The 13,902-nt window shown below is 35.0% G+C and overlaps 1 pseudogene; it reads right to left on the bottom strand.

Annotated features, from left to right (window-relative positions):
* Window positions 1-479: 479 nt before the first annotated feature.
* Window positions 480-4,647, bottom strand: LOC149418130 (uncharacterized; annotated as a pseudogene).
* Window positions 4,648-13,902: the final 9,255 nt, after the last annotated feature.

The following is a 13,902-nucleotide window of genomic DNA, read 5'->3' as shown; positions in this document are numbered from 1 at the left end:
CCCGTGCGTAAATAAATTTAATTTGATTAATTTGTGTTATTTCACAAAGTACTAATTAAAAATAATATATATAGTTTACTTGCGATACGCTACCTAGGGAAAGCTAATCTCAGTATCGCCCTGGTGTGAGACCACCATCCAGAATTGAAACTTTGTTTGAAATGTCTTTGGCCATATTTAGTGACGAGATCTGAATAGCTAGGTACTTTCCTACCTTTCTCTTCTCCATCTCCTTACCCTCCCTATTACCCTTAGACTCAAAACATACCCCAATTGTGGATGCCATAGTCTCACTGGATCCAGACGATTGGGTGCAAGGGGGGTTTTACCCAACAGAAATGAAAGAGTTGCTAAATGTGTAAATAAAATGCATTAATGCTATGAAAATTCCTGCATAAGTTTTAGAACATCTGCTTAATAAGTACTTCCCTTAAGAAAATATAAGCTTGTCATTGATTAAAAATATTTTTTAAAAGTATCTACCCCAGACCTAGCCCCTGGGGAACACCGATCAATACTATAAACATAAACACACAATAATACTAAAAACACACAATAACGGTCATAGGTACATTTGTTTTAATCGAGTAAAACACTTTTAATCAATTTGCGTTGATAATTGGGTTTACATAGCTTAAACGGAATGTCTAATTTTTTTTACATCATACTGTATACTGATAAATTTTTTAAATTTATAAAGCTCAATTCGGGCGCAAATGAACCGTCAATAGTTTAACTGACATACGTCTAAATCAATAGTATAAGCAATCCCTGAAAATACCAATTTTGTCGAAGATTAATATTTTGAAAAAAAAAAAAAAATCGAATGTTCAATGCTACCGTAGAATGGAACCGTTTGTGTACTCATCTTTTGGTGTGAAAAGTTACAGCTTCGTTTTGGATAATTTTTAATGAAGTTAATCATTGTTAATAAATTATTTTCTGATTATATGTTATATTATATATCTAATGGTTTTAACAGAAATAAACTCTTATTTTGTATGATTTGCTTTTATTAACTGATAAGAAGTACATTTGTTATACACTCGACCTACAACAAGGTCAAGTTAGAGTTACTACAAAAGGGCGGGAAATTTAAATCCATCACTCCCTCTAAATTCGAGCCTTATAATATTTAAAAAAATAACTGGATATTAATTACCCTTTGAAACAAGATATTATACAACTTTCAAAATATTCTTACATAATATTATTTGTAGAGTTTTTAATTGTGCATTCCAAGTTTAGATCTTAAAAATTGAAATTTATCCTTTGGCAATGCTTTGGTAAATATATCTGCATATTGATTATCACTACTTACAAATTTTAGATATATAATAATTTGATAATATTTTTCTTTAACAAAGTGGTACTTGATGTCGATATGTTTACAGCGTTTATGGAAGTTTACATTTTTGATAACACTGATCGCACTTTGATTGTCTAAATGTAAGCACATTGTATCTTGTTTATATTCCTCAATATCACATAACAACTGTTTTATCCATATCATAGCTTCTTTGGTTGCAGCACTGCCATAAATTCTGCTTCTGTTGTTGACAGGGCAACTGTTTGTTGTCTTTGGCTAGACCATGTTACAGCTGCTCCATTTTTGATGAAAACATAGCCCGTGTTTGAACGTCTTGTATCAGGATCATTGGCATAGTCAGCATCACTATAACCAGTCACTACTGGTGGCTGTGATGTGGATGAGTAATACAGTCCGTACTCTTTTGTATCTTTCAGATATTTTAAGATTTTCATCACGGCATTCCAGTGTGTTTTATTGTAACAATTTAAAAATCGACTCACTAGGCTCACTGCATACATAATTTCAGGTCGACTCACTATAGCTAGGTGCATGAGGGAACCCACAGCTTCTCTGTAAGGAATGTTCTTTTCTGGGTCTCCATCTCCTTTTTGTAACTATACATGAGGGTCCACAGGAACACTGTTGGGGTTGGCATCAGTCATGTTAAACTTGTGCAATATCTGTTCCAAATATTTAGTTTGGTGTATGAATATACCATTGCTGAGTATCTCAATTTGCATGCCTACAAAGTTACTCACTGAATTCACAATTTTTACATCAAATACAGTTTTTAAGTCATTAGTTATTTCTTTTAGTACTGATTCATCTTTAGAAAATAACAAGCCGTCATCAACATACAGGCAAAGGTAGCATTTCTTATTGTTGACTTGACCAAAATAAACACATTGATCAGCTTTGTTGTTGACGAAACCAAATTTCTTTAAAATCGAGTCAAACTTCTTATTCCAGCAACGGGGAGATTGCTTCAAGCCATACAGAGACTTGTTGAGCTTACATACCATATTGCCTTCACTAAGCAGACCTTCAGGTGGAGTCATTAATATAGTCTCTTCAAGCTCACCGTATAAGAATGCGGTTTTGATGTCAAGTTGGATGATTTTAAGGTTATACTGGACAGCCATGGATAATAATAAACGTATCGAATCATACCTCACAGTTGGTGCAAAGGTTTCGGTGTGGTCGATACCTGCTGTTTGTGCAAATCCTTTTGCACAAAGTCGTGCCTTGAACCGTGGACCCGTTGACTCCTCCTTTATTCGGAACACACATTTGCATCCTATCACTTTGGCATTTGGAGGTTTTTCTATCAATATCCAGGTTTCATTCTTCTTATGTGCATCTAGTTCTTCATCAATTGATTTTATCCATTTTTCTTTATTTTCTGTACTAATTGCTTCTTCATATGTTTCCGGAACATCAGGAATAAATGAACATAGGTAAGTACTTTCTTCAGGCAAGTTTTTGTTTTTGTTTCTAGGTCTCAACTTCATACTACTTACTTCAGGTGATTCAATACTGGTGTCTGGTATGTATTCACTGTCAGAAGTGGATTTGTTTTCTTTTACAGATTCATTTGAACTTTCTGAGGCACAATCTTCATCTTTTGAACTTTCCTCTTCTGTTTCAATTTTATTCATGGATAATTCTAAAGGAACAAAGTCTCTTTTCACAGAAGATTCAAGAAATGTAGCATCTCTACTTTTTATTACTTTTCTGGAATTCGGCAGTATGAATCTATAACCTTTTGTGTGGTCACAGTATCCGATGAAGATCATCTTTTGTGCTTTTGGATCCCATTTCTTGAGCTTTTCTTTAGGCAGGTGAACCATTGCCTCACATCCAAATATACGCATATGATTCACATTTGGTTTCAGGCCAAACCATTTTTCCATGGGAGTTTTGAACAACAAGGATCTAGTTGGAGAACGATTGATGATATAAGCGGCAGTGTGTATTGCATCAGCCCAATATAACTTTGGCAGTTCAGCATTGAGAAGCATATACTTTGCTCTTTCCACCAGTGTTCTATTCATGCGTTCCGCTGTACCATTCTGTTCAGGTGTGTACGGTGTGGTTGTCTGGTGTATGATTCCAGCACTTTTCAGGAAATCGGAAAAATTTTTGTTATCATATTCTAGGCCATTGTCTGTCCAAAGAATCTTTATATGAGTATCCAGTTGATTCTCAACTTCTTGTTTAAATTCTTTAAATTTTCCAATAGCTTCAGATTTGTTGTGGAGAAAGTATACAAAAATTTTCTTTGAGTAGTCATCGAGAAAAGTTATAAAGTATCTTGCACCACCAAGAGATTGGGTTTCCATTGGTCCACATATGTCAGAGTGAATCAATTCTAGGGGTTTGCTAACCTTTGATCCTTCACTTTTAAAAGGTAATCGTGTCTGTTTACCTTCCTTGCAGGTTATACATGTCAGATTTTCTGTTTTGTTTAGAAAAGTTACATGTTTAGTATTGTCAGCCATTTTCATTAAACTGTGAAAATTCAGATGCCCCATTCTTTGGTGCCACAGGTAAGCATCTTGTTCTTCAACATTAGTCATGTGAGCATGCCCTCCAGGCATTTTCAGCCGGTACATGTTGTTAACAATACTTGCAGTTGCTACTATTTGATGCTTGCTGTTCAAGATGACACAGCCGGAGTTATCAAATTTTACTTGGCCACCATTTCGAATAATTTGACTCACAGATAGCAGGTTAGTTGCTAGTCCATGGACATGTAGAACATTTGTAAACAGAATCTTATTTTCTTGGCCTTTTTCATTATAAACACCTAAACTCACTTCTCCCGAGCTTTGCACAGATAACACTTTATTGTCTGCAACTCTAATGTTCTTTATTACAGGAGTTGATTCCTTTTGAAAGAGATTCTTGTTCTTCGTCATATGAGCTGAGGCGCCTGAGTCTATGTACCAGGCGTCATCATAATTAGACGATGCGATAAACACAGCATCATAGGATGAGGTAGGTTTCTGTACCTTGTTTTTGGGTTTTGATTTACATTCAGGGCTCTTGTGGCCATATTTGTTACAGGAATAACATCTCGGACCCTTGGTTTGTTTCTTGTCATTGTTATGAAACCTTTTATTTACTGCGAAGGCTGTTGTGTTGTTTTCATAATTTCTCACATCTTGCAATAATTTTGCTTTAACAGAATCTGCAGTTATCTTCGTGCCAGAGCTTTCAATTGCTATAATCATTGGCTGATATGAGTCGGGCAGACCGGAGAGCAGCAAAGTCCCGAGCCACTCATCGTCCACTTTGAAGCCAATATTGCGGAGATTGTGAGCTGTCGACATTATTTTGCTCACATATTCTTCAATACTTTTACATGCACTGAGCGAGGTATTACACAAATCACGCAGAAGACCAACCCGGCGTGTCAACCCGGAATCATCAAATGCCGCTGCCAATTTATCCCATACTCCTTTTGCCGTACTTTCTTCTTCTATGTGTACATAATTAATAGGATCGACAAGAAGAATAATTTTTGTTTTTGCTTTTGTGTCTTTTTTCGTATCAATCACTGTAAATGTGTCAGCTGTTTTAATACAATCCCACAATTCCTCGTGTTGTAGGTAGGTTTTCACTGCGAATTGCCATGTCGCATAGTTTTCCCGGCCGGTTAACTTTTTGATTAATGCCAATGAACTGTTTGTTGCCATTTTTATGTATGAAAACACAGAGTTCAAACACGAAAACACTTTGGAATATGATTCGAGAAAGTCACTATTTTGTTTTTGGAGTAGAGGTTATGTTTTCACTGCGGAGGTTATGTTTTACTAATAGTTCTTTTTTCACTGCTAGTTTATTAGAAAAAACTTTCACTGAATGCCTCTGGGTTATCTGGGCCCATAACCTAATGGTTTGAACAGAAATAAACTCTTATTTTGTATGATTTGCTTTTATTAACTGATAAGAAGTACATTTGTTATACACTCGCTTTGCAATGTCACAGAAGAGAAGGAGTACATATATTCTACCTACAACAAGGTCAAGTTAGAGTTACTACAAAAGGGCGGGAAATTTAAATCCATCAGTTAGGTACGCGGAGAAAACTTACTGATATAAAATATTGATATATTTTTTTTAAATCTCTTGAAATTATTCGTAATCTGATTAAAATTGAGATTGAAAACCTCTAAAGAATGAATTGATGGATAATTGATATTTCCTGATTACCCGAATCAGCCCAAATAGGTGACAGCTGACTCTTTTGCTCTTCAAAAACAACTTTATAACTGTTTTCTTTATTCGACATGTTGCTGTAAAGCTGTTCTTGTTGTAAAGAATTATTCTACCTTTTTTGATAACAGAAGTCAACTTCTTTTTTACGGAACTGCTAAAGTGTGATGGTTTTCAGTTGCTTGTCAATATCCTATAGTGACAATTTATTTTTCTTAAGAAATTGTGTTTCATACTATGAGAGGTATTTATAGGAATATCGTTGTGCATTTCTTCATTCTGTTATTCTTAATATACCTAAAAAAATGCTACAAACTAATCCGTGCAAGTAACCAGTTATCACAAATTATACCATAACCTAACCTAACTAACCCTAACTATCGCGAGCTCACATCAAACATAAAAGCTTGCCCATGCGCATTAGAATAAATTAATTGATTAATTAATAAATTAATAAATTGTAAGAAAAATTACTGAAACAAACTATTGAGTAACGTTGTCCTGGAAGCGTTACCAAAAAATTGGAAAGCTTTGATAGATGCTCGACGAATAAACATAGGATATCAACGTCCTGTGGTCGAAGATCAATCACCGTTGATGGAGAGCTATCAATGCCTGGGTTTTGGTTACACCCAACGTTTTTGTACCGAAAAAGTAAACTGTAATCACTGTGGAGAGTGACATAAATACGACAGATGTCCTAACAAGGCGAACCAATTTGTTAAAATTGCAACGGAGTTACGGGAAACCACTGGGCCACAACTCCGGATTGCCCACTCTGGAAGCTCATGGATGAGCGCTTCAGAGGAAATGGTAGACTACGTGGGCAGCGGCCCAGTTTGTAGGGACTAAAGGCAACTTCAAGGAAATAAAATTCTTAAAAATTCAAGAATACACAAAAAAATCAAGTACATGAATTATGTACTTGAATGCTAGAAGTATTAGAAATAAAATTGACGAAATCGAGACATCCTAAAAAATGATGAAATTATACTTATACATAAAGACGAACGTCGAAAAAATGTCCAAAATTATCGTCCAATCTCTATACTTCCATCTTACTCTAAAAATTTAGAATGTGTCACTAACGAAAGACTATTAAAATATCTCGAACACAACAAAATTCTCACGACAAAACAATACAGTTTCAGAAGACGTTCTAAAACTAAATGTGCAGCTTTCGATTTCATATAGAATCTATAGAAACATTTCGACCGTGGTGATTTTACAGTGTCAATATTTATCGATCTAAAGAATGCTTTTGATGCAGTAAATCATAATGTATTGATCGAAAAACTGAAACATTTAGGTATTTTTGGCACTCCCCTGGAACTTTTTGCCTCACAGAAACTGATAGCTGACCTGCAGGTGGTCTAAAACTGAGCTCTTAGAAATGTTCTTGGTCTTCCATGGGACACACATGTCAAGGAGGATATGTATTCAATTTCCGGTATCCTTCTATTACAGTCCTTCCCAAACATTAAATCACGACCACCATCCAACAAACTGCCCAACAATCAACCAACACTAACATCAAGCTTCTTTATAATTAAGACATCAGAACCACAATACTCGGAATAAAAATGTAATCCGCATTCCTCTAACACTCACAATGAATAAAATCTCTTAACCATATTGCGTACACAGTCTACAATTCCCTTCCAGTTATGTATAAAAACAGCCAGCATAATCCGAAAATTCAAAGTAATGCTTTAAAATAATATATTTTTTTAAATATACTTAATCCTTGTCGTGTTGTACTTGGTTTTGTTTCTTTTTCCCTCCTTTTCCCCTGTATTTGTTACTAAGCATAATCTATTTTTACCAATTTATTAGTGGGTTAGTAAGTACCTACTTCTAAAATCCTACCTTTGTTCCATGCTAATGTGTATATCCCTGTCTCTTTCCATTTTTGTTTCTTCTTATTTGTTCTACTTAACCTCCCATTTCTGTACTGTTTTGTATGTGAAACTTATAATTATGACATTTTGTACTGTTTCGAATGTGAAAGTTATAATTTTGATATTAAAATACCAATGTAAAATTGTACCTATTAACTCCCATCTATGTATTGTAAGTTCCTCTCGTCCTACAATGAGTTTTTTAACTCAGAGGGATTGCTCTAGCAAGAAAAAAAACTCTCAGTTAAATACGAAAGTGTCATCGCGAGGTATGTGTTCATAAAAATTCTAATATTTTCGCATTTCGTCATTGTATATCACCAGTGCGCAAACACGTGTTATTTAAAAAGTATGTACAAATAACGGCCTGCAAACCCGTTTTTCTCAGTGTATTAACTTGATCGTTTGTTTGAATTATTCTTCTCACAATCAGTTCCAACGTTGAAAATAACAATTAAATTCTTAGCAAAATTTGGGTTCATTGAAAGTAAAAATATTCGCTTAGGAATAATTCAAACAAAAAACTAATATTTAATACTACCGTATCGTGTTTTGTTGCTACAACAATATCATCGGATAATATAATTAGTCCATTACATTAACGCTTCAATTTGATCGTTTTTTTTTTCGTTTACAATAATTTATTTATAATTACTGTCGCCTTAGACATTAACATAATGTTCTTTAATCTTTTCCTTGTCGTCTGTTCAGGAATATTACGGGAACAACACGTTGTAAAAATAAACAGTATTAAATCTAAATCAGTCACATTTTGTACAAAAGCAAAAATGAGTTATCAAATGTGCAATAAAAAAGGATTTAAAAGTAAAATGGAACCGTTTCCATTTCTCTACGCAATTTTTGGTTTACAAAGTTATAGATTCGTTGGAGATCAAATACTTACTTTAAATTTAACAGCAAAACTATATATTATATGTATTTGCAGCCTTTTTGTGACTGGGTCACTGTATTACATCCCTGGAATGTTTCACAATATTAAAACTAAAAGTTTTCCTTTGTATCATTTAGCATATGCATCACTTGATCTTGTAATGGCGGTGAACGTTACATTGAATTTGATCTCCAACACAAGATCCAAGAGAGTTGCAAAAGCGTTGATCCTTCTTGACAAAATAGAACGTTTAGTGCCTAACGTGAATCAGTTCATCCACAAGAAAAATCGTTCGTTTTGTTTACTTCATTTATTTACTTCATTTTTTTGCTTCCAGTGAGATGGACAGAGGAGGAGAAGTTACCATCTACATGCTTGTAAATCTCTAGTCATAAATGACAAAGAAGTAAAGGAACCAAAGGAGATTGCAACCGCATTTAAGGGTTTCGATGGTGTAACGTCTCTCTCACTCAAAAATTGCAAATACGAACTGTTTTTGACCTAGTTTTCTTAACAAATCTGTCTCTCTCTAAAAGGAATATTTGCAGATAAACTAAAAATTGTAAAAATTATACCTATAAATAAAGACGAAATGTTAAAAAAATGTCCAAAATTATCGACTAATCTCTACACTTCCAGTTATATCTAAAATTTTTGAATGTGTCACTAAAGAAAGACTATTAAAATATCGCGAAGACAACAAAATTCAAAAACAATACTGTTTCAGAAGACGGTCAAACACTAAGGACGAGTTGTTTCGGAGAATTTGAACAATTCATCAAATTTCAACGTTCATTTTCAAGTTCTGTGAAAGATTTTTTCAAGTTCTGTTTTTATTTCAGTTTTGTCAAGCAACTAGCCTACAATGATATAATAACAGAACTTGAATAGGACTTTCACAGAACCCGAAAATGAACGTTGAAATTTGATGAATTGTTCAAATTCTCCGAAACAACCCGTCCTTAATGTGCAACTTTCGATTTCATATTGAATCTACAGAAACATTTTGATCGTGGAGATTTTACGGCGTCAATATTTATTGATCGAAAATATGCTTTTGATACAGTAGATCATAACGTATTGGTCGAAAAATTGAAACATTTAGGCATTTTTAGCACTCCCCTGGAACTTTTTTCTTAACTATCGAATCACTTTTTGGCAGTAGAACTGGGTGGAGTCGCAAGTGACTTAGGTATAATAACATATGGAGTGCCTTAAGGATCAATTCTTGGATCGTTGATGTTCATAATCTATGTTAATGTCAATGAACAAACCCTAGAAAAACTTTAGCATACATTTTCCGATAGTTAATTATAAAATCGCATGTCCCCTCGTATATTCCAAAACACAGAACATATCCAATTTGGTTCTCCAAAGACCTTATACTATTACTCATACAACACAAAAAAAACAGTTTCATAAAATGTTTAAACTTGCTCACTAAACCGATGACTACATAAACTTTTCAGAAACGAGATAAAAATGTAAAATACTATCCAAACTATGCTACAAAACACACATCACCTCCACTGAGAAAAAGGCCCTAGGAACAAAAACAATAATCTTACAGTCAGTAATTTTGTCGAACAAAGTCCCCACGAAAAAGTCAACGAAATTCGGGACCTTGGAGTTATGTTTGACACTCAATAAATTTTTTGTAAATCACATACAACAAATAACTAACAAAGGTATGAAGACACTGGGATTTATAATCAGAACCATCAAAGACATACTCGTTGGAGGTTGTAAAAATTGTGAATTTGTCGCTAGTACGCAGCTTGTTAGAACACAATTCAATAGTGTGGTCCCTATACCACCAAATTCATATAAAAAAAATATTGAACGTGTGCAGCTCAAGTTTTTACGATTTATTTACATAAAATTGTACATAACTTTTCAACACAAAAACTATACATTCTTACTAAATACACATAAAATACATTCTCTAGAAGATAGAAGAAAAATAAATGACCTAAATTTTATTTTAAAATTATTCCCTCCAAACTAGACTGTTGTGAACTCCTGCAACTTATAGATTTAAGAGTACCTACTGGAGCAACTAGGCAAAATATATTACTCTGCAACAATAACTTCAGTAAAAACTACCACATACATTCGCTTATTTCTCGCTTTCACACACTTGAAAAAAAAATCACCTCAAATATCGACATATTTAATATAAGTTTGCCTGTGTTCAAGAGATACCTGAATGACATTGCGTATATTTTTTTATTTTCTTCTTGTTGTTTTCTTTTAGATTATAATACGTTTTATTTTTATTTTTTTATATTAACTCCACACAGGAGGCCCTGAAGAAAATAATTTCCCTCAGGGCCTATTTCATCTTTGGGGATGCTGTGTGGAGGGTCTTTTTGTGGAGAGGAAGGAGTGAAATGGGTCTTGAAGAGTCCCATGTTGTAGGAGGGAGGAAACACAGAGGCCGGCAGCTCGTTCCACAGCCGAGCTGTTGTACTTAAGAACGAATCGTAGAAGCGACCCGTTCTCATGTGACAAATGTCAACCGTGTACAAATGTTGGGCGCGCGTTTGGTGTGTATCCCGACTACGCACCGGTGCCGAAGGGATCATTGACGCTAGTTCCTCAGAGCGTCTTCCATTGTAATACCGATAGAACAAGGACAGCATATCTACCTGACGCCTGTGCTCTAAAGATTGCAGTCCGTTTGTTAAGATTGGGGAATCTATCAAACGGACCGCCCGTTTCTGCACAGAGTCAAGGGTTTTTTCAGGTATTTTGGGGCTCCGGACCAGAGATGGCTGCCAAATTCGACAGTAGGGCGCACTTGCGATTTGTACAGGGTCAGCAGTTGTGTACTATTAAAGTATCTGCGGGCCCTGTACAGTACGCCCAGCTTCTGAGAGGCCAACTTTACTCTGGCTTCGATGGAGTCCCCGTACCTGAGCTGGTCACTTATAGTTACACCAAGCATATCAATGGAAGGCTTGTTCGGAAGATTGCTTCCGTTGAAGGAGACTAGATTATCATTTGGATCCCTTTTAGACGTAATCAGACAGGATTGGGTCTTTGAAACATTAAATTTTACGAGATTATTTTTACCCCAGGAGGAAATACTCTCGACATAACCGTCCATTCTCTGCTTCAAAGCCCTCCGAGCCGTTGGAGTTTGTGTGCCCCTTGGGGGCTTGTCAAACAAAAAGCTATCATGAACTGTACTGTTATCCGCGTAACAATGCAGTCAGCAACTGCCTGTTGTGAACCTTTATCGTTATTTTATATTATTTGTGTGCCATCTGCAATTTTAAAACTCGTAAACGATTTTTTTTCTCTTTTCCCTTTGTGATGTGTTAATTTGTTGAAGATTTGTATTTAAATTTAGTTATCTAAACTCTAAGAAAACTCATATTTCTCTGTATAATGCAGCATATCATGTTAAGTACACATATATGTAGAAGCCTAACAGGGCGTTTATAAAAATAAATTAAAATTATAAAAAGGAAAATAAATAACAAAGTGGGGTATTAAAGGAAATCTACAGCTTTATGCTGACGACACAGTATTTTTTTTATAACAAATCGAATCTAGCGGAGCTTGAAACGAAAATGAATGTTGATGTTTCCCATATCACAAGCTGGTTGACAATAAAAACGCTTCTAATTTTCGGTATCCTTCCTATTTAAGTTCTTCCCGAACATTAAATCACGACCAGCATCCTACACATTACCTAACAATCAATCCACACTAACATCAAGTGTACCGTGTTCTATTACACGGAAATGGACTGTAAATCAAACCAACAAAGATACGACAATATAAAGCATATTCAATTAGGTTTGAAAATCGTGGGAAATGTGGAATGATGGAAACAGCCTACCTTGAATTCCCATGTATCACGGCAGTAGGGCTCTCGACAAACTTGCACTGTTCACAGGGTGAAATTTCCTCGAAAACGAGATAATCTTTGATATGATTTTGATATTTGCAAACAGAGCACAAAGCATGTGAATATACGACTCCAATTCACGAGGACACGACGATTACTCCTGCTTGCCACACGACACGAATACGAATACTGACTTGCGACAATTTACAATGCAACAAATCAACTTCTTCTTTCCAATGTGGGTAAGGCTGTTTTTAAGGAAGGAAATGGATAGTAGGTATGATAGTATATGATGGGAAATGATAGTAGGTATCATCCAAAACTGTTTTAATACTAAACATCAAGACATCCAAAAATTCAAAACAAGGCTTTAAAAACATATACTCGTAAAAACAAAAATACGTAATCCTTGTCGTCTTGTAGTTAGTTTTTGTTTCTTTCTTCCTTTTTTCTATCCCCTGTATTTTTAACTAAGCATAATCTAGTTTTACCCATTTATTAGTGGGTAAGTAAGTACTTTCTTCTAAATTAGTGACTTTGCTCTATGCTTATGTGTAATATCCCTGTCTGTTTCAATTTTTTCTTCATCTTGTTTGTTCTACTTAACCCCCCATTTCTGTACTGTTTTGTATGTGAAAATTATTTTTTTTATTTTATTTATTTTTATTTATTAAGTAAATAGAAACAATTTGTACAAATTTAGGGTAGTCCCACAAAGCTGTCATATGGCAGCTTGTCTATAGGTTCTACCAATTAAACATTCTACTAAAAACAAGTTATATAGGTAGATACATAAAAAAAATTCAAGGATACATGAAATTTTCATACATTAGCCACAGCTTTACCATTTTAGGGCATAATCTATAATTATGTAATTGTGATATTTTCTATTTTTGTACTGTTTCGTAAGTGACACTTATAATTTTGATATCAAAATACAAATGTAAAATTGTACCTATTAACTCCCTTCTTTGTATTGTAAGTTCCTCTCGTCTTACAACGAGTTTTGTAACTCATCGGGATTGCTATAGCAAGAAATAAAAAAAAAACTTTCAGTTAAATACGAATGTGGGTCATCGCGATGTCGGAACATGTGTTAATAAAAATTCTAATATTTTCCCATTTATCCGCCGGTTTATTAAGAATGTACTAAAAACAGCCTGCAATACCGTTTTAAACTGAATTTTAATAAAATAGCAACTATTTTTTCTCCATGTATGTTAAGATTTCAGGTACTGAAATCTTAATATTGGTGCTTGTCACCCTAATGGGTGTGGCAACATTTATTTTGTGTTAGCGATTGCCGGGGCAATTTCGTATTGCCACGGATTTAAATAAAAGATATCTACCGTTGTTCAATCTTTTTGGCACAGATGGAGCCGGGAATACCTAGCAAAACTGCAGAACCGAGTCAAATGGCAAGAAGGACGTCAACGCAGTTTACAGCCTGGTGACACGGTCATCATCAAAGACAACCAACTAACTACCTCCCCAGTACTGGAGGATGGCGCGAGTGACGGAGATCCACCCTGGTCAAGACGGACGCGTCCGCGTCGTCTCCTTGAGGACGGCCAGAGTTGTCACCAAAAGAGCCGTGACACAGCTCTGTCTACTTCCAATGGAGGATCCTTCCTCCAACCTGGATTAAGAACCAATTACAACACTAAAAGTGATGTTATGTGTAAATCAAAATGCCGTCAGGCTCAACAGTGCC

This window comes from Hesperophylax consimilis, chromosome 14 (assembly GCF_061612785.1).
Source record: "Hesperophylax consimilis isolate HC1 chromosome 14, BYU_Hcon_1.0, whole genome shotgun sequence".
NCBI classification, from domain to species: domain Eukaryota; kingdom Metazoa; phylum Arthropoda; class Insecta; order Trichoptera; family Limnephilidae; genus Hesperophylax; species Hesperophylax consimilis.
The sequence above is the reverse complement of the archived record's forward strand: the minus strand, read 5'-3'. Positions and strand labels throughout refer to the sequence as shown.